This window comes from Chelmon rostratus, chromosome 12 (genome assembly GCF_017976325.1).
Source record: "Chelmon rostratus isolate fCheRos1 chromosome 12, fCheRos1.pri, whole genome shotgun sequence".
Lineage (NCBI taxonomy): Eukaryota > Metazoa > Chordata > Actinopteri > Chaetodontiformes > Chaetodontidae > Chelmon > Chelmon rostratus.
In genome coordinates, this window is record NC_055669.1 from 23,624,038 (window position 1) to 23,649,803 (window position 25,766).

General features: G+C 42.6%; 2 non-coding genes across 2 annotated transcripts; both read left to right on the forward strand.

Moving 5' to 3' along the window:
* Positions 1 to 12,494: 12,494 nt before the first annotated feature.
* Positions 12,495 to 12,582, forward strand: trnay-gua. The gene is given in 2 exon segments: positions 12,495 to 12,531; positions 12,547 to 12,582. It is a non-coding gene; the product is annotated as a tRNA-Tyr (tRNA).
* A 683-nt stretch (positions 12,583 to 13,265) lies between these two features.
* On the forward strand, positions 13,266 to 13,353 carry trnay-gua. Its single transcript is given in 2 exon segments — positions 13,266 to 13,302; positions 13,318 to 13,353. It is a non-coding gene; the product is annotated as a tRNA-Tyr (tRNA).
* Positions 13,354 to 25,766: the final 12,413 nt, after the last annotated feature.

Below are 25,766 nucleotides of genomic sequence, written 5' to 3' on the forward strand. Positions count from 1 at the left end.
CAGCGTTCAAATATCATCTGTGTTATCGCTCTGATTGAGCTGCGAGGGGGGAAACGTGACAGTATCGTGTCATAAATCGTCTGGATTGCTTGGATTGCAGGAAACACTGGGCAGACTGGTAAATGTTTCACGCTCTCAGTGAAGCTAATGGCTGATCTGCAGACTGGGATTTAAAGATTTAAAACTTTAAAATGCTGGATAATGATTACCAAAGGGCAATCCGTCCTGGCCTGTTTCACACCGTGACTGTGGCTTTAAGTCAGGAGCAACTGTCCTTTTAAAAGATTTCATTTGTTCTCGACTTTTCAATCAGGTGCCAGTCATGAAACTAGTTGACGAAGTGTTTACCGCGCTGCTGTTGTGAGGAGACTGCCAGAGCCAAAGCGACAGCGAGTGACATGTGACAGCAGCATCTTGTCATGCGTAGACCTGCTGCATCTGTCGGTTTAAAGGACATCACTCCCAGTCAAAGTGGAGATTGATCCTCAGATTGGCTGCGGGCCTTTTTCGCTGCTGTCACATCAAAACACTTGCATCCTCACAAATCTCGGCGATGAGAGCTCGCGAAGCGCATTGTTGTTTTTAAATTGATAACGTCTGATTTGTGAAAATGTATCACGGGTTTTGCACGGGGTTCGTGGTTAAGCTGCACACGGCCAATCGCTTCCCATTAGGTAAAAGCACAAACTGTAATTTCAAATCAAAACGCATCACATGACTATAACAATACATCAAACATCCTACATCACATGACCGGCTGAGCGTGTCCCTGCCAAACCTACTCACCGGTGGTGCTGTTCTGGATAATGATTACCGACCTGTAACTGATGATCATGCAGACCTTGTTAATGTTTTCTTATGGTGTTTACTGCACTGGACTAACTGCAAGAATTAAAGACAAAGAGATAACAGTAGTATTCTGTGTTTTCTGTTGGTGTTAAAATAGAAAACTGCAATTGCGATATGTGAAAATAAGAATAATAATGATATTCTTCCTTTTGCAGTGTTGATGTAGCAGTCAGATTCATTTAAGATAATAAGCTGTGACATTTGAATAGAGATAAATGTCAGTTTTCTTGCTCTGCATGGTCAGTTTATTTAACACAAGAGTATTCAGGCTGCCAGAGGTGGATTCAGTCTGTGTGAGAGAAAAATAAAAAGGGCTGCAAGCTGCATGCAGTGGGGCAAAGAGTGAAACAGGTGAAGCAGCTCCAAAGCCTGGTTGAGATTAACAATGTTTTATTATGTGACTCAGATGTTTTCAACGGGAAGAGCAAAAGAAATGACGTGTTTCACATCTCTGCTTTGTTTGCAGTAGATTTTTTCTCACAGGAGACATTTTAACTTAAAATAAAGGTGTCACTAATTATTATTAGTGACACCTTTATTATTATTACATTAGTAATGGCTGCATTCCATTCAGGTGCATGAGCAGCAGCGTGTACACGATGGCTTCCTGTGTTTTAGTCACGCCGAAGCTGATGACAGCGAGAACACAGGAAATGCAGAGAAAAGTGACTCAAACTTCAATAACGGAAAATCTGAGGCGAAAAAAAAAAAGTACACATTAGCGCCCACACTGTTTGATTGACAGGCAGTCTGGGAAGTGCAGTGCACAGATAGCAGTCGTGAGTGCTCGGTAACAAAGATGGTGACATAAATTATAGAAAGAATATGGAGGATTAACATTTTAATAATTGCACAGTGCGTGGAAACAGCAGAAAATACCTCGGCGTTATTAATCGGATGATAATCAGCAGGATTTCTCATCTGCTCTGGGTTCACTATTTTCACTCCACTTCTTTTTCACATGGATTTCAATTGTCAGAATTATTATAATAACAATTATACAATTTTATAATATACAATATTATACAATTATTATTTCTTCTGTAATATTTTCTTTATGTTTGAAATAGCAGCTTGACATACATTTACACTTGCTGCAGTATATTTGTGGTGTGAAGCGAGAGGACACATAAGGGGCTAAATGTGTCGAAGTGCCCCTTTAATTCCTGAATTTACAAGACAATGCACATAAACACAATGATGCATGTAGCTAAAGTCGAATAACACATAACTCTTTGAATGCAGTGTGCAACACATGCATGGATGCTGTGAAGAAGTGTAAAAACAGTCCAATCATACACGTGAGGGAAAACTCTGCATGTAACATAATGTAGGTAAATATAATTTGTTATTTCCAGACTGTCACTGAGCTGCTCCCAGATATGAACGTGTGAAATCAGGGCAATGAAAAAAAAAAAAAGCATAAAGGATTAGCAAAGTTTTCCTGGATAAATGAAGGGAGGTTGAAAAGCGACTCCAGGAAATATGTGCTGCTTTGTGAAACATCCACGTTTGACATATGACCTGTCAATCTAAGTCACAGTTGGACCTGATTAAGCTGATGAAACCAACAGAGAGCCACTTGAAACTGACAAAGACACATTCCACTTTGTATGTGTCAGACGGTGTTGTTTCAGCAGCAACAGGCTGACAGTTTTATGAAGGCAGACGTTAAAGGCAGCTCCAAAAATAAAGCATCTCAACAGGTCTTTGATACTCACTCTTTAAAAAATCTGCCAATGAGGTGAGATGAGTTCACTTGTTTCCAGCCCAAATGAACTTAAATCAAGAATCGCGTTGCATCATGTGGCATCATCTTGACACCTGAGCTGTGATCTGCATATTTCTGACACTGATTAGTGGTGGGGCAAAACATTCCTTAAAACTAACGTGATATATTGGATCCTTTGGAAAATACTGAGCTGATTCGATTAAAATGATCAGATTCTCGACCCTGACAACTGCACCTAAGAACAGCATCGGTGGCATATGACAAATAACTAAGTCTCTGGCATCAGCACATTAATTTACACACATTTATAAACGCACAGGACACAATGTCAGGCAGTCCATCTCCTTTTGTTTTGGTAAAACGTGTGTTGTAAGTGGTCCAAAGCAGCTTTGTGCTTGTTTTAGCATTCCCATCATAAATTCTGGGAATAAATGTTGCTTTACCTTTTCTTTCTCAGCAAACAGGTTAAAAAGTTGCCTTAAATTCAGCAGTGATCACGCTAAAGAAAAGCGAGCTTTGCCATCATGACGCTTTTCAAAGACACTTCATTCATGGGAATGTATGGATGTAGCTCTGGTGGTGTGGATGGAAGATGCGCTTTAAACCTCTGAGTCCATCTTTGTGTCCCTTTGAGTTGGATTATTTATCGGCAAACTGAAAATACCAACAGTTGGAACATCCACATCAACTGACGACCTTCAGGTGAATGTAATTAGCTGGAATATGGTAAAGCAGCATCAGCTCAGCCTTACTTGTGCTTGCAGCTAATCGGTACAGTTTATGACAACTGGTTAACACAGAATGAGCAGCTGTGTTAATGTTTTAAGATTACAGATTTTTATTGCATCTGTATCTGAGGCGATGCAGCCTCCGCCTCCGGACGCTAGCCATTTTAAGCTTGAACCCTGCTGCAGCATTCATTGTAACGTGAATGGATACTTGTTGCCCGTGTGTCTGAGCGAAGAGGCCCGGTCCTGGTCGACTTAGCCGTGTGACACGCGATAGGGTCCAAATCCAAAGTGGAATGGCTGCAGGCTTCAACCTGCGCTTAAGAGGGTCACTGCCGAACAAAGGGGGTTCAGTCAGGAGCTGAGAGGCTGCTCACGCTGAAAAGAACATGGGGCCAAGGCGGTGTGTGTGTGTGTGTGTGTGTGTGTGTGGGAGAGAGAGTGAGCGTGTTGTAACTTTAATTCGACAAACATTTCTCGGAGTGAAATGTGTCTCATTTATCTGAAATGTCTTGTTTCTGCATGATCGTCCAGCCTAAGACATTAGGAAGAGATGTGAGGAAGCCATCCTTCTTTTTAAGAGTTTCTAATGACGGCTTGACTTTGTGTGTGCACAGATGATGTACAACACTAACAAGGGCGACAAGTTACAACTGACAGCATGACAAATGTTAAGAGTCCTTCTTCATTCAGACCTGCTACATATTTGTCTGTCCACACTATTGGTTTGACAGAACTGAAGTGTTGAGGTAGTAACCGAACTGGTGGTGATGGTAGTTTCAGTCCCATCCCTCACAGATTCCCAGTGAAGTGGAGTCTCCATCCAACAATCAGAGGCACCGTCCCTGAACCGGACTGGACCGAGACATCTGCCGTGACGGCCGAGCGCATCGTTTCACGTCACATGAAGTCATCTCATTTGATGCGTGTAATGTGACACCTGTAGAAAACACCGACTTTTCAGGCATGTTGCTGTCTTCCTCTATTCCTCTTCCTGTTCCTCTATTTCAGTGCACTTAAAAGCGAGAGAGAGAGAGAGGGAGAGAGGGAGCAGTAGCGAGTCACAGGCTGAATCACTGATGGATTGAATTTGAACTTATTTTGCTGTTGAAGTCTTAACGGCCATCAGGAGCCTGAGGTATGCTTCCACTTCTCACAGTGCAGCTGCTGCTACATTCTTCTTCTCCTGCTTCTTTAACTGATTTTGTGCATAAGAAATTTATGATTACAATATTAATGTATTACAAGTTGCTACAAAATGTGCATTTAATCTCTCTCTGTGTCACTCTGTGACATGATGAGCCTTGTGCTGCTGCTGCTACCTTTATGCATGTGTTTATCTGTGGCAGTGTGTGTGTGTGTGTGTGTGTGTGTGTGTGTGTGTGTGTGTGCGCGCAGGCCAAACATGCACTCACATTGTTGTCTGGTTGTTTAGCCCAGAGCAAGGAGTGTGACTGAGATGTTAATAGATTAAATTCTTGCTAAAAGACAACGACCATCCAGTTTTTCCCTGACGGTCTGAGAATGTTCTGCAGCTCTTTCTGTCCACGAGTGCATCTTGAGAAAATCTTTAAAAGCCTTTTATATTCCTTATTTATTCTTTTTTTTGTGACGGGTCACACCTGCCGTCTCTCCTGCTGGGCGACTATTGTACCGCACGCTGAATCGAAGAATGCAGCATTCTCAAGAGGACTGATTGACATGTAGCCTTTCATTCGGTCAGCGATATCTGTTGTTTCAGTTATTCCTTGCCTGCGAACATCGTACAGAGGCTCAGCTTTCACAATAAACTCCCCTTTACATGAGAACGCTTCAGAATCCTCCGACATGACTACTCGATATAATATCTGCACTATTCTGGAGGAATAATGCCGTAAATGTTCCTATACAGTCAAGAGCTGTCTGCAAACCGTGCCTTTCTCGCCTTTTATTGCAGCCCTTTCTGAATCCAAACTCTTGTAGTCCCTGTTATATTGCTTCCCACACAGTTTTGGCAGAAAGACTCCTCAAATCGAGGAATATTTCACCTCTTGAGCCAAACGTGAAGTGCCAAACCTGCAAAACACAGCGGCCTCCTCGGCTTTTCACTCCGCCTGGCACGCATCATTCAATGTCAGGCCATTTCCCACGCCAAATGGGCTTAGAAAGCTAAAAAAAAGAGAAGAAAAGAAGAAAGTCCTGTCAAGTTTTTCCACTTGGTTTTGTTCTCTTTTTCTGCATCTGTGTTTTTTCACCTCAGTATCTATTTGTCCCCTCTTCTCCTTTTCCCTCCCTCCGCCGCCTCATCCCCTCTCCTCCTCCTCCTCGGCACGTCTAACATGTCATTCTTCGTCTTTTGTACCTACAGGCCTTTTTCGCTATTGAACTCCCCGCCCTCTCCACTCCTTTGGCTCTCCCTTTCCCTCTCAGGGGCCTAATTATGAGCCGGCATTAAATAAAAACATTTATATTTCTCCAAAAAAAGGCTTCTCTCTGTGCTTTCTCTGGACAATGAGGGCTTGTGATTCTCCCCTCCCTCCTGCTCCCTCTTTCTGTCTCTTTTTCCGCTGAGTGGCCATTCACTGGGGGTCTTTGTCTCTCATTGTGATTGGCTCGCTGTAGGACTCCTAGGGGGCAGTAATTGTGTCTCATTAAGTCTTACAGTAGTCGTGAGGGGAGTGTAGCGGGGTGGGAAGTGAGGGGGAGTTCGCCGCACAAGGCCTCGCAATTAGAAATCCCAGAGAGCTTGAATGGGAGCCCTAATCAGGCCACAATGGCTGGGGCTCCCTGCCTATTAGGCCAAAAAGGAAGTGTTGCCATTGTCCAAACACACACACACACACACGCACGCACACACACACACACACACACCAGGAATGCATGCAGCACAGCGGGGATGGATGTAGTGGTGCGGTGGCGTCATCCCAGAGGCCAATTTGGAAAGATTGGGGGACTTAAGAGAGCTTTTCACTGCCTCAGTCACGACACACACACACACACACACACTCATGCACTCACAAAGTCACGCACACACACACACACACACACAGGTGCAGGCACACACAACATTTTTCCATCCATATCGAAGCTAAAAAGGGCTCTCATTAGTGATGTTCAGGACAAGCTGGGAGTTTGCGTTCTGTTTGCTCATTTGTCGCTCTGTGATTCCTCCCGCTGCACAACGGAGCGTTTCCATTTTTGTGTAAAAAACATTTTCTGCAAGAAAACATATTTCGGGGTCTCAGTGAAGCAGCGGCGGCGTAATAAAATCAGCATGCTGTGTCTGCTGCGGATACATAAATAACCCATGCACCTCTTCTCTGAGGAAATTCAGTAAATTTCAGTTTCAGCACACAAATAATGATATTCCACCACCATCTGTCTCTGAAAGGGAAACGCACTGGAAAGTGGAAACTTTGCAAAGCCTTCCTCTTTTTTTTTTATCTCATAATAGGAGCAGAAAGTGGGTCTCTTTTTCTCCGTTTATCTGTGTAGCGTTCCCAGGAGAAACAGTGGCTACCCCTCCTTATCTTTGTTACCGCCGAGTGCTGCAGTGGATTATGAAGTGGATTATGCAAATGTCGCACAATATATTCATATTAACAAAGGTTGAGGTTCATGCGCCCGTGCCCGGAATTTATGAATGCGCAAATAAAAAAAAAAACCTGAATTGGCTGGAATGTGTTATCATTTAATGAAAATTAACTCGGTTCACAGTATTGTGCTGTGTTTTGGCTCATTTGTTAATTTGTTGAATTAGCTGCATCTGTACAATGGAGTGATATCCAATTTAGCCCATTGTTTTAATTAGTTTAGGGGTGTTTTCGTGCAGCTCAATAACTGATATGCCTGTAGGTATTATACATGTATAATTGTGTGGATTTTTCCCTGCTATTTACTCTATTGTGACAATGAAGAATGGATTCTCTGTAGTGTTGTTGGAGGTTTTTGGATATTGATCCAAATGTCGAATCAATCAGTTCATTGTTTTAACGTTCAACCAACTGCTGGGATCAAAGTAAACGCAGTCACATGTTCACACCTTTCTGCTTTTGTTTTTATTGGTGCTTTGTTAATGTAAAATCTTATCTGTCCAGATGAAAAAAACCTTCAAACATTCACGTCTTGGCCACGCTAAGCAGCAGAGGGAGCTCGTACTGGGTGGTTCCTCGACTGCAAAAAAAAAAGAAAAAAAGAAGGTCATACACCTAATCTGCATTGCTGTTCAGCATAAGCAAACTAAATTTGCAGCTCATCTGAATCGAATATCTGTGAATATTCTCTGCACAGTCTGCCTTGATTTAGTGATTTGCAGGTCAAAGACGTCTAGATTAACCTTGGCTAAATTTGCTTGAAAATGTAGAAGTTAAGGCTACAAATGAATGCAGTTTGAGCATTTAAATGACAGTACTTGCACATAGTGCTACTTCGCATTAAGATAAACAATAATTGCATGCAACAGTAACGTTTTTAAAAAGTGTAAAATCATCAAATTAACATTCACACTGTAAATTTTTAAGTTTTCTTGCTACACTCGCATTGACTGTGCTGCTGGTGAGCGATTTATGCAATCTAATAACTGGCCAAGATTTCATCATAGAGGTGTTTCATTCGAAATCAAGAGGAAAGCTGACTCATACATTGTGATGCAATTAAGAAAATTACAGTTGTCAGAGTTATGATTCATCGTAGTACAGTACGTTTAAGAAAACCAGCAATGAGTTCCTATGAGTTAAGGTAGTGAACATAGTGTACAGTAGGCTGACATACTGTACAGGCTGAACAAACATTAGATCATATGTGCTTCAGAAGCAAAGCAATTAATAACAAGTCTGACATCCGTAAAGATGAAGGTTGCACGTTAAAGTGACAAGTTGAAGCCTGCAGATCGGTTGGGAAAATCTGGGTGTAGAAAGTCAACAGGAAACTGTCTCCTCCTTCATAAATGACTGTGTCCTTCACTGAGACAATAACAGCCAGGCAGAACAGACCAAGGTTAAAGCTGCACAAAGTTACGGTGGCACCACAAAACCACAAAAGCTGCTCTTAAGACTAAATGACCAACCCTGCAGCTTCTCTCAGCTCTGCAGAGCTTCTCCATCAACGGCAGCTATTTCCAGTGAGAATGCTCTGAAAAACATGCTGCACACTACCTGCCCAGCTCTGAACAGCAGACAGGCCAAGATGTGGATGTGTTGGTGAATATAGTGGAGCATTTAGCAGCTAAAGGGCGAGTTTTTCCCATCAGGAGTTGTTGGAGACCAATAAGGAGGAAAAAGTAAAGTAAACGAGTAAATGTATGACTTCTTCAGGTAGTCAGAACTTCAAATTAATGCTCATGTTGCTTGGTGTCTGTAAATAGGAAACTTGTTGCTGTGCAACTCTAAAATATACCAAAAGCTAGCATTTCCTAACGTTAGACACTGTGATCTACTGGTAGACCAAGTAAGGGTGTCGTGGTAAACCTCCAAGGGTGCATTTGATTGTTCACCTTTTAATTTGTAAACAGGAAGACAGTGTTATTTATTCACTCAAAAGAGATGTGGTGTCGCTTTAAAGTCAGCTCAGCCAGCTTTACGTTCTGTGGGCATTTCAGCAGCACTCCTGTTCGGCGCACGATGAATCAGGGAGAGTCTGCAGGCTCTTATCTGCTGCCAAGGTGTGCAAGTTTATTAGTGCCTAAACACAGCGGACGCTTTGAGTGAACTGCTCTCTATTCCCCGTGGTTTGGATTTTAATCTGCACCTGTTGTTGAGATCCATGTGTTATGCCCAGCCTAGGGGTACCTGAACATAACATGAAGGTGCCATCCTTCACTGGTCTCACACAGTCACACCAAGCGCGTCTTCACGGTATAATTAATATTTTTATTTATAACAATAGATACTTTTTTCTGGGACACAGAGATGAACAAAACAAATCTGAAATAATGTGTAAATTAATTTAGGAGTGAGACCTACGCCAAAAAAACAAACAAAACCATGCTATACTTTTAGGGAGTTTACCACTTTCCTAAGCAAATAAAAAGATCGAAATGAAACACAAATTCTAACCTCCCTTTCTAACAAAAACAGGAGAAAACTGGTTGAACACAAAGTTGTGGCTCACTCAAATTTGCCCAATACACTGGATAACTGAGACAAAGGAAAACGCCGTTTCGATCGGTGTGTGCGCGTTGACTCAGCAAAGAATGGCTCCGCCCATCTGACCCACTCTGCCCCCTGGGTGACGTCCTCCTCCGCTTTATGAAAGATGTTCCTTCCATGTCCGCCAATCCGCTTCGGGTTATGGAGCAGCATCGTTTGCATATCAACTAGGCACTTAAAAGGAAGCACACACAGAGCGAACAGGGAAAACACACAGCTATATAAAACTACTTACAACCACAGTTGTAACACATGCATGTGTGGGTTTGTTTGCTCTTTCCAACCATCCCGAATGAGCAGCATTCACTGGCTGAGCAGCTAAAATGTTGCCGTCTTGCTCAAGGACACTTCAGCAGGGCATTTGGCTACTCAAGAACACACACTGACCTTCCAAATGCTACCCCGTTCGCACTCTCAGTGGTCATCTGCACATTTTGTTTTCTCACAGGCTCGCTGTTAGTCGCTCCGTATCATTTTCCACGCTGAGAACGGTTTGCCCACAAATTTCATGACCTCATGCCAGATTACATTACATCGCTGCGTGTTTCTGTGCGCTGGGGCTGAATGGCCGACCAGCTGAACCAGTATGACTGGGCACCCTGTGTATTGGAGGAAGCGTAATGAGTTTCATCCACACAACAGGGAGCGCAGTCTTTGGGTGGCAGCAGGGACGAATCTAGCGGCTAATTGGTGCTGTCAGCATTTTAAACACAATTAATGACAGTTCCTTCTCCTCTTCACCTGACCTAATTGGAGGTGATAATTATTGTTTGGGACCTAATTTACACAAATAATTAACAGATGTATGCTGACAAATAGGCAGACTTGATTCTTTGCAAATCCCCGCACCATTGTATTGTTAATTGGGCCAAATGTAAACAGATACCCCAACGTGTTTTTCCCCCTCCTCGCAGCTCCTCACTGAATACAATCCTAAGCTTCTGAACAAACAGCCTCAACTTCGGGAGGTGTGTTCCCCCTAAAGCCTGGATCGAGTTTCATATTGTTAGTCCTCTTAGGTGAAGTTAACCAAAAAAATAGATGAGCAGTTTGTTTATTGGAGCTGTAATGATCCTGCACTAGCCATTTAAATAGAAAACAGGCAGTTTAAAAGTCAAAGGATGTTAAGAAACTGAGAGTGAAGGTCTTCTGTGCAACAATTAAGGATATTAATCTGTATTTATCAGGAAACCCTAAATGTGTTGGTTTAAAAAAGATTGTGAATTGCATTTCTATAATGTCCTCTTATCTGTGTGCTTTATGTAATGATGCCAACAGTTAGCAGTGGAAGTTTGCACATTTCATTTCAATCTATAAATCTGGCTGAGGAATGATGAAGCTGAGCCAAATTGTTGCAAAAACTTAGTTTGGCTCCCGTCCTTCATCTTTAATGTTCATTATTCGCTTTATTCTTCTGAAGAACCTTTTATGCTAATTTCCCTGCAGTGATCATTTAAAGCTGGGGTTGTTTTTTTTTGCATCATCAGGCCAGTTAAACGAACAATATATAGACGAACATATGTTGGTTGGAGCCTGTACAATTCAGCTAATACAATAATCCTGCACAACTGAATGTTTTTTTTACAACTTGTAGAAAAGTTTGTGTATTTTTGTGTTTTCTGACAGAAACACTCTCGATTCTTTGTCCCACTCAGCATTTTTCGCCTAGTTTAAACTAATAAGCTGATGGCCTCCATTAAAAAAAAACATCCTCAAACCACTCCTTCACAGAGAAAAGGGAAATATTCATAAATATAATAAATATTTTGTTTTGGGATGATAAAATCTAAAGTTAAAAACACACCACTACAGTTATAGTTGTGAGTTTAAATAAAAGCTTATGATCTCATATCTTGGGCAGTGTTTTGAACCTGAAGTGTGTTTTTTATGCTATAGCTTCAAAAAACTTTATCAATACCCTCCCTATTGGCAGATTTTGATTAAAGCTCTAATGATTATGAAATGTTTCATTTGTTTTGGTGTGTACCATCTCACATCTGCAGCACGAACCCCATCGTGCTCTGCAGCACTGCGGGACGCCTCAGCATCCTCCTGAGGGTAATCACATAAAACGGCCTGTTCGTACCTCTGACAGCGCGAAACAATATGACATCTCAGGCCGTACCATGTTTCCAGAGAGCAGGTTCCCAAGTCATGATAAAGGCATGAATCACGCTAGTGACGGCTATTTGTAAGGGGTTTCCCACCCTGCCGCACAAAGGGGGCTTAGCTGAGAATCAGCGTGTTCTCAGGCATTGTCTCCGGGCTGGGACCACCCGTTCCCCGTCGCTGTTCCACTGTCAGTCAAACAATACAATGCTGCAAGTCCTGCTTTGCCCCCAACCCCCATCCTATTTACTCAGCCGGCCCCTCCCTGCTCCCACCACCCACACTCTGGACGCAGGGAGTGGTGACATGGTGTTTTTTTAGTGGTGAATGTGGCCTATTAGTCAACAGCTGGGCCACGATTAATTCAGGGTAAGTCGAGTCAAGTCAAGACACGGTGCCATTACACAAGCGCGCTGCAGCGGAGGGCAAAGGACATGAATACAGACCAACAAATTACGTTTTAACAAAAGTCTCCATTTTAATGATCGCTTTGAGCCACTTTGCACGTAAATATCGTCACAATGTGAACTGTTTCAGTCATTTAACAGTCATTTAACACCAGAGACAAGAAGCAAAAGCTCTTTTGTTTGTTGCTCCAGCTTTCACTCTTTGTCAGTTAAGAGGAGGTTTCGCAATGATTTTTTTTTTTTTAACCTCTGCAGCTCTTCTTTATGATTTAGGATAATGAAATGAGGCATTTGTGTGTAAAAAAACCCCCTACTTTTGTAGGTTAAGGCCATAGGGACTGAGCTGAATGTATGTACTGTATGTTTCTGTGTATCTTGTTGACAAAGGTGATGTCCATTCATAGGTTTAGCATTTTCAAAGCGTATACACAGTACACTGGCAGACTGATATCACCAGCCTATATTTATTTAAAGTTGAACATAATTCTGTTTCGTGTGTCGACTTGTGGTTTCCACGGAAACGAAAAAAAGGGCTGCACACACCCCTTCGATAGCTCAGTTGGCAGAGCGGAGGACTGTAGGAGAGTGCTGCTGACATCCTTAGGTCGCTGGTTCAACTCCGGCTCGAAGGAGGAGGCTTTTATGGATTGCACCGGCATCCACCTGACAGTGAGGTGCTGCTAGAAACGTAAAGCCGATTGTTCCTCTGTAAAATGTAATTACTCAGCCCTATGGTCATGGCAAAATGTATTCTGTCATGTTGGCTATGACTGGTGCATGGATGTCAGATTTTCAATGTTCAATATTAGCCTGAAATATCCAGCATCAGTTGGAATCAAAAAAAGAAAACACGGTACATTTATACAAATATGTATGTATATCAGAAAGATGAGCTGGTATATGAACATGGTTTTATGTTCGAGGTCCTCTTGTATCTTTCCTGAAAAGCCAGCTGACATTTTCTGGACTTCTTAACTTCTGGAGGTGAAACTGTTCCAGAGCTGCAGGGACAGCACTTCAACAACTCCCTAACTTTACTCTACACCATCTGAGGCAGGTGCATTTTCTCTCAGCACGGGGTGATTATTGACGTGCAGCATTGCAGTAAATAACTCAAATGAACCATACTGATAGCTCGGCTGGTGGAGAGGAGACTATGAGGGCTAGTGCTGAAGTCGACAGGTCGCTGGTTTGACTCAGGCCAGATGGTTCACTGCGTATTTGACCAAATATGCAAAGATAACTGCCCAGACCCAACCCAGTTAGGGTTAGGGTGGGGGTTAGGGTTAAAAGTGTGTGTCTTTACCCTTTATCCCCTTCGATAGCTCAGTTGGCAGAGCGGAGGACTGTAGGAAAGCACTGCTGACATCCTTAGGTCGCTGGTTCAACTCCGGCTCGAAGGAGGGTCGTTTTGTGGTTGTAGCTGATAAAGCTAATGCACTCATGTTGGCAAAGCATCCACCTTGTGAAGAATAAGCATTGCCACAGTGGAAAAAGCCCACTTTGCAATTAATGCACAAATCTGTCATATTTTTGTACATTATGTGCACATTGTTATGTTATGTTTTATGCAGCGTCCCAACTTCTTTGGAATCAGGGTTGTATAACAAAACCAAACCAAACCGTCACAGTCATCCAGGGCTGCAGCTGTGGGTCTGAATCAATCCATACGAAATCAGTATTCAGAAACAGCAGCGGGAAGGGTTATTGAGAGCACGAGTGAGGTACTACAACATAGCCTTGTGAGTCCCTGGGGGCCCCGTCTGAGGTTTTGGCCCTGGTCTCATCCAATCAGAAGTAAGCCTGACTTTGTAGTCTGATGTCTCTGTGCAGGCTCAGGCATGGGCTGGCGTGAATAGTGCCTGCGGCCATGCTGACCGTTAGTCAGGCAGGAGTCAATATGGCTCCAGGCTAAAGCATCTGGGCAGACAGCTAGGTAGGTAGCCAAGCCCACATTTTGCATTGCATGTGAGGAATTAAGCTGATGCTCTTTTCCAGAGCAACTTAATGATGAGTGACACGGAACTTAAATCCCCAGATCATTCACTGGACATGCAGCAAAAGAGTCCAAGTACGCTGTCCAAGCACCGAGCCATAAATGATCACGGATGACAGATAAGTGCCACAACAGGAAACAGGAGCTGAGGTAGGAAGATTTGCATGAAGCTAACATTAATTTTGTGTGACTGGACTTGGCCTCGCTTACGTGAGCAGCTCAACAAGGGAATACTTGTCCTGACAGTGACCTGGTAAGCAGAACTACTGTGCATAGTATTTATTTGGCATGCGTTCTGATTGACAAGGCTGAAAATGTTTTGCCATGGTGTTATTTAACAGCGAGCACCTGTTGGCGAGCAGCGGCAGGAAGTCATGAGGATGTCTGCGTCTCTGCCGGGAGTTTGTGCTGTAATCGCTTTCAGTGTTGGATGTCTGTCTGTGCAGCAGGAACAAGATGACATTGTATTCTCATCACCTGAACTGTGATCCATCTCGCTAGGTGAATAAGTAGGGAAACATCCGCGCTCGGTCCAGCATAAACAAATCCCAAACCTGACAGGATGTAAGGTTGTAAAATCGCAAACTGTGTCTCCATCACAGTTGTACTGGTTTCTGAACTCACCCAGTGAGCTTTTGCAGGTTTAAATACATCTAATTGGACTGTTTCAACAGCATTTAAATGATTGTAATTCAGCATGTAGTACAGACCTGCAACACACGTCTCTCCAGTGTGGTGAAAACAACATTTTAAGTACTGTGCTGCATGTACATGCTGCTAAAAAACACATTTGAATGCACTGCTTATTCAGCCTTTTCCCGATCAGGGTCTAAGTCAGACGCCCCGTATTTCAAGTCCACCCAGACCAGCTCCTACTTAAACAATGTGAGGCCACTTTCTTCTGCACAGCCCACCTGTACACACATATCTGCAGGGTTTCATGTGTATGCAGTGTGGATTTAAACCCACAAAGATGTGTTTACATTGTGTGCAACTTAGACCTCGAGCCACCAGGATATATTAGTAGTGGCCTGAGATTTCTGCAATTTATTACTGATTTTCTACAGAGGGAATTGTGCAGCATGCGTTTTAGCTCACTTGGGCTAAAGGAGATACTATTAGAAAGTTGTAGTGAAAAATAAATAATGAGATCTGCTCCGAGTTGAGCTGTAAAAAAATTAACTGGTGACCTTGTGGAAATCCAGCAGTTAATTTCGGGGTCAGACTTGGAGACGTTGTGGCTGCTCCTCACTCACATCCTGCTAGTTTGGTGTGTTGGAATGCTAATGACGGTGAATCACAGGTCTCCGGTCGATGTGCTGGAGGGAGCGAGGAAGTCAAGAGACCACCCAGATCTCCTCCCCTGTCTCCCTCTGAAACACTTAGCAGTGTAATTATATGGGAGTGACATGTGAAAAACGCTCTCTGTGCAAATATGGATTAAGGCCCAGACAGATGCTTGTGTCTGCGTGCTACGCGGCGTGCTTTTCCAAAACGCCACATCTTACTTTCCTTTAATCATCACCTGAAGTTACGTAAAATATCGAGGATTGCATGAGTGTTACAACTCATTCTGCTTGGGACTAAGTCATTTGTCATCCTTTATTCGTGAGGTCAGTCATGTTGTAATAGTTTTGAAATGAAACTAAACCGGATGGCAGATGTTGAGTTGTTAATTCCCAGTATTTTCATGACATTCCGCCTCGACTTCAATAAAATTATTCCTTTTAGCTGAATTCCGTCTGGCTCTCAGGTTTTGGTAGTTTCCACTCAATTTCTCTCTTCCAATGTTGTCATGCCCGACCAATGATCAACGCTCCACCTTGTTTCATGGGTGTGTCATTTCCAAACAGAGGCAAACCTCTTTGCAATCAAAAAAAGTCCTTAAATATTTTCTTTAATTCTCGTTTGCTTTGTATTTACTGATCCATAATGCAGAGGAGAAGCATGCAGAAATGTTCTCAGTGATCATCACAGTTCAACCCCTCTGATCAAGTGCCGAAAACTGAAACCAGTCAAACGCTGACGAAGGAGGTGTCGCAGTACATCGACTCAAGGAGGAGTCAGAACATATTTCGCGAGGCAACGTTTACTTGTGTGGGGAAGAAATAGCGTTGGCAGGGTTGTGAGAATAAACTGCAACCAAAAGCAGCGGCCCACAATGTTTGTACATGATGCAGCTTCTTATCAATGCTGAGCGAAAGAAGTCGGAAAGTTCGTGACCTGAAATTCGTCTCAACCTGTTCAACACGGAAATATATGGAGAGCAAAGCCTGATTGCACCTTTAGTACTCGATGCACACCTGATATTAACATGTGACTAGCATGAGCACACACAGCATCAGCGTTTCCCTTCACCTGGAACACACCATGTTTGTGAAGAAGTCCGCAGCCCCACCTTTAGTTGGGATACGAACACGATGGCGGCAGACCTGAGACAAGAGAAGACTTAATAATGCCAAGTGTTAATTCACGTGATCAGGCGTCATTATCCAGATGATTTTTCCCGATACAGATCACATGTCAATACAGAGACTGCCATCCCAAGAAGAAAGACAGCAGGAAGTGCCCAAAATGACATATGTTTCCATTCAATTGACAACGCCCTCTAGAGGCCATAGCAATTATGACCGGAGCAAAGGATGAGAAAGGTGACGGTTTTATAAATCGACAAATTTTGTGAGGGTGGACTGTCGGGGGGCTGCTCGCTTCATACTGCCAGTGTCAATGTAACCACGAAGGTCCCCGAACCTTAATGGGGTAGTAATTTTAACCCGAACCACTATGTCTCCCTAATCTTAAAAAAGGTTTATTTTAACCAGGGATTGCAGCTGAAAATGAGCCCATGTGGCTGAATCTGGCACATTTACATGATCTTAATAAATGTGCATCGAGCATCTTAAATAAAAGAAACAGAAACACGATATTTCCCTGAATAACCAAGTTAAAGCTTTCCAAACCTTAACCACAGCCTTGTCTCATCCTACCAAAGTCAAGGAGGACAAACAATGTGTTTTGTTCTTTCATTTGGAGGACTTGTCTAAATCTTAATTAATGCTATTCATTACATTGAGCTGTGAGTTTTCCCAAACTAACTATGTCTGAAACAACAAACTCGGTATGTTTAACACTTTCTTGCAACTGGGGCTCATTCACTTCTTGCTAAATGCTACATTTCCTGAGTTCAGAGTTTACCTGGCTTTTTATTGCCCACTAAATCTGCAGGTGGTTTTATTCCAGGATGCTATATAAATGAAAGTCAGCTGTCAATATTTAAGAAGCACATGTGATTTAAAAGCACGATGAGTGCAGGGTATCCTTTCGCATTTTTAAAGAATAATTTTGCGTAGGTTGATATTGGATGTTGTATTTTAGAAAGAAACTTTTAGAATAAAGCTCACAGCTCATGAATTAGTCAGATGGGCAGCTCACCTCGCTGCTGGCGACGTGTCCTCCTCTCTCTCCCGTCCATGAAACCTTATATCTGTGTTTAGCTGATCGGATAAACATCTGTATCTGCAGCAGCAGAGATCCCACAGCCCGCCGTGACCGTTCCTCTTCTTCCTTGAGAACGTCCAGTGTTTTCAGTTTAGAGAGAATGCAATCGAAAACAAACAAAGTGTTCAGAAGTGTAGACAATGCCGGGGCGGCTGGGCGAGAGTGCTGCACATTCCTCTCCATTTCAGCCAACATTCTGGGAGATTCTGTGCTTAATGTAATTAGTGGGAAATAACGGTCTCCCATGCGCAGAGGGGAGTTGTCGACTGACTGCAGGGATGGACTCCAAATTCACTCTGTTGCCATGGAAGTAGTGTTAAATGCATTTCCCAGCATTCCAAGGCTCAGGTTTGACCGAATTTCCAGGGACGTTTTCACCTCCGAGGGATTCGGCTAACCAGCCGGACCGCTTTCCGCTAAGCAGAACAAACTCGACCTCTGCTGCAAAGATATTCATTTAGGATTTTTCCAGTGACAAATTGTTAATAATGGAGCTCAGTGGCTGCAGAGGGGCAAGCTCAGCTGTAAAACAGATGGGGGGAAAGCCGTTTTTGCAGTAATGAACAGAGTTTCCAAACAGCGATCGGCGTCTGAGGGAGTTCAGCGGGAGTTCAACGATACGAGATACGGATCAATGAAAACTACGTTTTGGATAGCAAGTGTGAGAATTAGGACATCAATATGACCGATCTGCTGACTTTGCTGCCCTCAGTATAACAAAAGCTACTGCAGAATATAATAATCTTCTAGAGCCTCTACAAAGAGTTCATTGGTGTGGACCTCATGGAATTTACAGCATCATGTCAGGATTATATTCAACCAGATCTTTATCATTCCCAGGTACAATGTTCTGTCGCGCCCTTTGGGCTTTAAACTAACTCAGATATAAATCCATCTATACCAATATTAGACACTCAAAGCAAGGTGACGTATTATACAGAATGAAAAAGTCCACGTGACCACGTGAAAAGTCCAAGTCAACACTGACTTATCATACGTAATGTAGTTATTTTAACTCTTCTAACTGCGATCGTTTCACAGCATTAATTACGTGTGTCACCTCATTTAGGCTCCTCCTCATTCCAGCAGGATAAACTGAGGAGATCGTGCAGTACATCTGTACGGAAGCATCTGCATCTGTGATGTTTCTGCATTCATGTATTCAGGTTTTTCCTTTAATTTGCCGCCTGTGTCTCTGTGACGCGTTTAGCCTAGCTTAGCACAAACACTGAAATCAGGGGGTAACTGCTAGCCTATGTTAGAAACCAAAAAATTACTTTCATAACATATCTTTCATGCTTGGCACCAGTGCATTTAACAGTTACCTTTTCAAAACATTTCCTCTGTTTTGTTCACATTCACAAATCCTAAATTCTGAATTAAATCCTCGTGCTGCGTTGTGATGTTTTGTTTTATATTTCCTTCAAGAAATTGTTGTGCTTGCAGCACAGAGAGCAGATATGTGTTACACTCGTGGTATTTTGCAAAAGGCAACATTAGAGGCTGTTCTGGAACTGGAGGTTCTGAGATTCATTTTTATCAGCCATCTGTCTTGACAAAGTGTCCTTCACCAACACACACACACGCACACACACACAAATCCTCCTCCCTGCTCAGCAGTGGTTCTGGATGAGAACACCAGATAAAAGCATTGCCATTAACTGTTAGGTTGCTTTTTTCACTGTTACAAATGTTTACTCTGCTGAAGGGTGATGGAGGAAAGCTGCTCGATGTGCAGCCCTGACGGCTGAGCAGAGAAGGTGTTCGACTCAAAAGCCAACGGAGGGTTCCTCGGTAGGTTTAAATGCTGCTCGCACTGAGGATCTTTACGCAACACTGTCTGCTAGAAATGACATTTATATGCAGCTAATCTGCATCCATGATTCCGTTGTTGTGACGAATGTAATCGCTTCCTTGAATATTTTCACCGTAAACATTTCTTTGAGTGAATATTTGCTGCGATGGAGTTGCAGGGAGTTGGTGAGGGTGGATGATGAGCAAAGTGAAGGACTATGGCTCTATAAGGGTTTGTATCCAGACTGTGGTTTGGTCTAGACAATAAAAGCACTTTGATTAAAGTTAGGGAAAGATTGGGATTTCCCTTAAATGTTAATAAAAAATCTTATGTCTCACGTGACTGCTAACTGGATTAAAACATACCTTAACCTTAAGTGATGCCAGTGCCTAAACATAACCATAAAAAAATGAATAATGCTGTAGTGACTAAAAATAAAGTGGTTGTAAATTAATGAAATACGTGCGATCAGGATCAACATTTTTGTGACTTACCAGGTACATTAATTCAGAACATTTCTTCATTTTGTTGATGGAAAACAGAATTTTTGTTTCCTTCAAAATGTATTTGCTGTTGCTAGTTAGTTGTATATAAATGTAATTTCTAGGAGACGGGGCAGCTTTGCCATAAATGTATATGATAGGCTGCTAAACCTGCAAGTTAACATTAAAACAAGAGTCTATACCTCCTCAAAATGTGTAAAAAGTTGAACATTCCCAATATGTAATGATTAATAGTATTATTTAATAGTTGTCGGGAGTAATAAAAAACCTTACTTGACTGAAACTACCCAAAATTGAGAGTTGTCCCCCCAAAAAAGGATTTTCTAAATTCCCAGTTCTAGAAACAATTAGGAAACTAAACAGCAGCAATGTCCAGTCTCACCATCACCATCACTGCTCTAATAAGGTGTCACAGTGCTTCAACCAAGAGAGAAACTAACTTTGCTGTTTTTATATCCTTTCAAGCTCAGTGTGAGAGGATCCCACAATGTCTGACAGAACTGGACTAACAGACACTTAATAACCAGCTCCGGAAACTAAAGCCTCAGTGCAAGTGCATTATTTTTGGTTCTGGACTGACCTGTCGGGGGAGGCCAAATGGAGTCCCCTCACACTGAGACTGGAGGAGGAAGGAAGAGGAGACATTTGATCTGGAGTCTCCACATGTGTCTTTTCTGCTCCGCCCGCACTCTGCGGGTGCATGTGTGGACTGGATGACAAATTTACCATGGATGTGGATGTGCATGTGTTGTGGTTTGCTCCAGAGGTGTAGACCTGAACCTTGGACGAGTCAGACAGAAGATGCAAAAATGCAGACTGCTGGGAAACCTGACCTACTGAACTCCCTAAAGATTTGACTTGAGACTTGAAAGAAGGTTCCCATGTTTTGATCTGATAACATCCTGGAAAAATAAAGAAATAAACATAGTGACAGTCAGACTTTGTAAAATCAAACACTTTCAATACTTTGCTGACATTTTGTTGCTGGACTGAGATCCAGTAAAAATGTGCAGTTTAATGCTTTCAGCCGTTGGACTGTTGCAATCCACTATCAGGAGTCGGTGTGATGCTTCATGCACAGTACACAGACCAGGGCGGAGGAGGTGGGGGAGAGAGCTGAAATCCCGAGGTCGCTGGTTCAATGCCGGCTTGAAGGAGGTGAGTTTTGTGGTCGTAGACTGTTTGAAATGAGACAGCAGCTGTGGCTCAGCTCAGTAAAGTGACAACAACACAATGAAGACGTGCAAACACAACCAAACACGCGTCGTCTCTCAGAGCATGATGTCTGTCTGTACTCGCAGAATCACCGATGTGACATGAGTACGTGCTTTGCTGCTACTATGAGATACCACAAATTGTATAGCCAACAGGAAGTACCACTTTCTGTGCACACTAATTAAAGGATTCACGCTTAATATTCTTGTCGGCCTGAAAAGATATGCTACAAAACTGAAAATCTGACTGATACCCCACCAGTCATTGATAATTAAACTGCAGTGTTTTGCAGTGCAGTGTGTGCTGTACTGGATGCTGTGTTTTCCCCTGGATTATCACTCCCTCTGACCTTTCATCCAGTGCCATCATCAGGTCAAAATCAGCCTCAGCTGCACTTTGCCATCTCAGTTTAGCATCTGACATTTGCTAATTGAAAACAAACAGTATACCTGCCAACGTCAGCATGTTAGCATTGTCACTGTGAGCGTGCGAACGTGCTGATATGAGCATTTAGCTCCAAGCACCAGTGTGCTGATGTACAGCCCACAGAGCTGCCAGCATGGCTGTAGACTCTTGTTTCTTTACAACCCCAAACTCACAAAATACTGGAGCTTGCAGATCTTATATTTACAGGCTCAGGCCTAATTTTAATAACACTTACCAGAAAAGAACATAGCTATGAGAATAATAACTTTTCATGTGCTTTGCTTTGCATTTTTTGTATTGCAACATTGCATAAATGCAACTTCTTTCAAAAGTCTTTTTAAAACTCTTCGATGGCATGTGTGTTTGCTCCAAAGCTGCATGCTAGGCTACTGTTACTGCGTTTGACCTTTTCAAACAGCACTTTCTGTTCTTCTCTTCTATCACAGTGACAACAGCCAAAGGATCCTGGGCTCAGTCAAGATAACCTGTATCAGCCAACGAGCGTCACCCAGCAAGCCCAAGATGAAGCTGAACCACAGGGTCATAAACTAGAAAGAGGACAATCGCACCTTTTGAACAGTTTACCCACCAATGTTAAACACAATAGCATTCCTTGTACCTCTGGTCATTGTAATACATTGTTAATATCAGTTCATATTACATTGTAGACATTTATCTGATGCTTGATGCAAAAGTAGCTTTGAATGAGAACATCAGGCACTGATGCCTGTATGAGACAGAATGAGTTGGAAAAATACCCAAACTCTTTCTCTCTGCTGCTGTAACGTAAGTTTGAACTGCAACATTTGCACAATGTGACTGTCTACCTGCATTTTTACATTCAGTTTATATAATCTAATCATCTAATGTCTGTCTTGCCTTGTCAGATAAAGTTTCCGCACCTGAAATGTCGGCCACAGTTTTGGCATGTGAGACAGCTTGGGCTGAGCCGACTGCGGCGTGCAGGACAAGAGGACACAGCGGTGGAAGAAAGCCAATAGTTACTGGATTATCTGAGGAGTTTTCCTCAAATCAGTCAAAGCTGAAAAGAAGGTGGTTGCACCAAAAATGTGACTACACCTAAACGAGTGCTATGATATTCTTTGGCATGGTTGAGCAAAGCAACACAAAGCATTAAGACATTGTTGCACTGGCCAACCGAACCCATGCGAGCACTTATTCCTTGCCTGTAAAATAAACTATGTATTTCTGGTGTTTAGGTGTCAGTCATTGCAACAAAAGATAAAGTCACTGTTACCATTGTCCAGAGATGTAAAAACCTGTCTTATAGTAAAATGTTGTGCAGTGTTTTGGCCTTTCTGGATCATATTTAATGTCTAACAAACAGAGATGAAAGCAGTATGAAAATTGCATAACATGAGTATACACACAACGCACACAGCAGCACAGCAGCAGAACAATGTGTAGTGTTTGCCTCAGTTTATATTATTCACAAGCTATTAGCAAGTTAGAGAGGCAAACCATGACAGTTCCCTCTTTCTGAAGTCCCCACATCGTGCGCTGAGCTTCACGTTACTGTAACTCACCCTGTAGTCGTGACAAAAATAGTGGATGGTGGATTCAAAGATTCAAAGCGGTTTTCTTTCTGCATGTTTTGCAGATGGGGGCGACCATCTTCAGTCAAGCCTCACTCTTATGAAAACCAAAATACGACCTCACTTCAAGACTGAGAAGGCTGGAAAGCCTGCAGAGTGCTGTCACTGCCTTCCACCTTGTTTTCACTGGCACAACACAAACCCAGGCTGCACGCCTGCTTCGGGGGACTGTTGCTAACTTTGGTTGATGCTGGACGCTATTTACTGTGAGTTTTTCAGCATGCAATCAAACATAATTTTAATGATAATTTAAGTTTGTAGCTGACTACTAACTGCTAACCTTTTTACTGTGGTTCAGCATGAAACCGGTGACCATTTCATCCCTACTCGCTGGTTCTTAAGACAACACTAACCACTAATACATGCATGTAGTGAACAGAATGTTTGCAGGTCCTTAAAAAAGACTTAAAATATCTTACGTTCAATCACAAAATATTAGCAATTAGCATGTTTAATCTTTTTGAGACATGAATCAAATGTGTTTGTTGCAATGAATAGTGGCCCAATACATTAATATTAGCACAGAAGTTTGGAAAAACCAGTGTGTGAATGTGAAAATGATGGCGCCTCGGTACAGCGTTCTTGAAATGAATGTGATTTGTTTCTGGACGCTGTGGCCTCAGACCGGACTCTCTGCTGTGTGGTCACGTGATCACCTGTCCGTCCAGCTGCTGATAAGGAATGAAATAAAATGCACACGCACACACACGCAGGCACTTACATATACAAATATACGACCACTTGAATAATTTTGTCGCTTTTTGTCGCTTATAGGTACTGCACAACTACTATACAGCTTTTTTGTATAATTTTTAATCCAACAAATCCTCCAAATGAAATGACAAAACAGTTTTTTTCTGCCCTCTGGAACAACACAGACGCATTGTGTGAGCTGACGCTGTTATTGGTAGGTCAACACTGTTTGTCTGAGCCTTCCAAAAGGCAAAATAAATCAGTTTTATGATCTGACAGCACTATGGTTAAGATATGGTTAGGTTTACACAAAAAGAACTTGGTTAGGTTTAAGAAAAGAGCATGGTTTGGGTTAAAATGACCACTTTGTTAAGGTTAGAGGAGCTTTGCCATCATGGGTGCAGTGATATCCACGTGGTTAAGGTTGGGTGTAGGACGTGGTCATGAAAATGTCTTGTGTTGATGCATGCATCCATCGTAGCTGCTGGAGGGCTCTGCCACCTGTACGTAAACATGCTGCTTTGGGGCTAGAAGACAACGTGGTCAACAGGATCGAGGCTGCAGGAGGACGCTCAAACACTGAAAGATGTTAAGGATTTTTTTCTTGTTACAATCTCACGTGCACCAGGGCAGGAACTTTTTTTCTTGTGTAAATGCAACCACGAAAGATGAAAATTTGGATCCAAATGGCGGAGGTCCTAAAGGACAGATCACAAACTGAGAACATTCACACACACACACACACACACACACACAAAGCCCTGCTCCAGGCTATGTTATGTAGCCAACGGAGCTGCCAGGAGAGAACGTGTCTGTCTGCTGGCCTGTCTGTCTGCCTGTCCGCCAGTCTGTGTTCCTGCATGTCTGTCTGGCTGGCTGCCTGACTGTATCTGTCTGGCTGTCTGTCACAGGTTGCCATTAATTTGCTGGATAAATAAATGTTTGAAAGTCTGGAGGTGACGCCTCCGACAATAGAAAGCTGTCGGTGGAAATGTTTTACATTACATTTGAGGCAGTTAGCTGACACTTATCCTGAGTGACGCCGAGTGAAATCAGCTTTGTAGATTGACAAAAATAAATAAATAAACAGGTCAAAGCCAGGTACGGAGATCAGGCCTCATGTGACCAGAGAAAGATCACTTTCGAGCAAAATACTGGAAGAAATAGGACTTGATATAAGAGACAGGTAGGACTAAAGTACAGCATCAGCTTAAGCTGCATGAAATGTACATTCAAACTAACATTCAGGTCAATACACATGAAGGGCGAGAAGAAATGCCAAAGATGTGTTGTATGTGTGAAATGCAGCAAATCTAATGTTCTCTTTAGTTTGTTTTCAGTGCTCAGGTCTTAATTCAGGGATGTATGAGTGTGTCTCCCCCTGCGGCGGGGCTCACCGGCTGTGTTATAAGCCTGAGGTGGAGGGAAGTGTCTGGGCAGGTTAACATCTCAAAGTGCCACTGTCAGCCAGCTGCCTGCTGCTGTCCTGCTGCCAAAAATATGACTCGCTAGCCCTGGCATCCAGCTCCCTTCCAAGGCAAACTGAGCCAAAAGTGCTGCTGTCAGGGTGCAAACTGCACACTGCAACACAGACCAAAATATAGAAATAAGATGTAATGACTCATACCAACCTCCATTACCATTTCAATGTTATAATTCATGATAGAATCTGGAAGGTTGGCTTGTTGATTAACACTCGGATGCAAGTGCAAGGCACCAAAATCGTCTATTTGCTCCAAGTGTTGAGATATATAAATGCTATACAGCGCAAGTATTATTCCAGATCACAGAACAAATCCCCTGGTATTACTAATCCTGTTTATGCTTTAGTTTTTGGAGCTATTTTAAGTGAGAAGCCACATATTTTACTGTGCAGTGATTTTTTTTGTGGTACAGGATTTTTAGATGTTCAGTCCCTAAATGTATATTCAGATTTAACGTTTAATGCATCAGTGGGCATTCATCCCAAAAACAAAATAAAATAAAAAAAACCCATCTAAATTACATACATACATCATATAGTTACAGAAATTAGTTTCCCCCTCACACCAGGTACACAGGTGTGCTTAAAAAA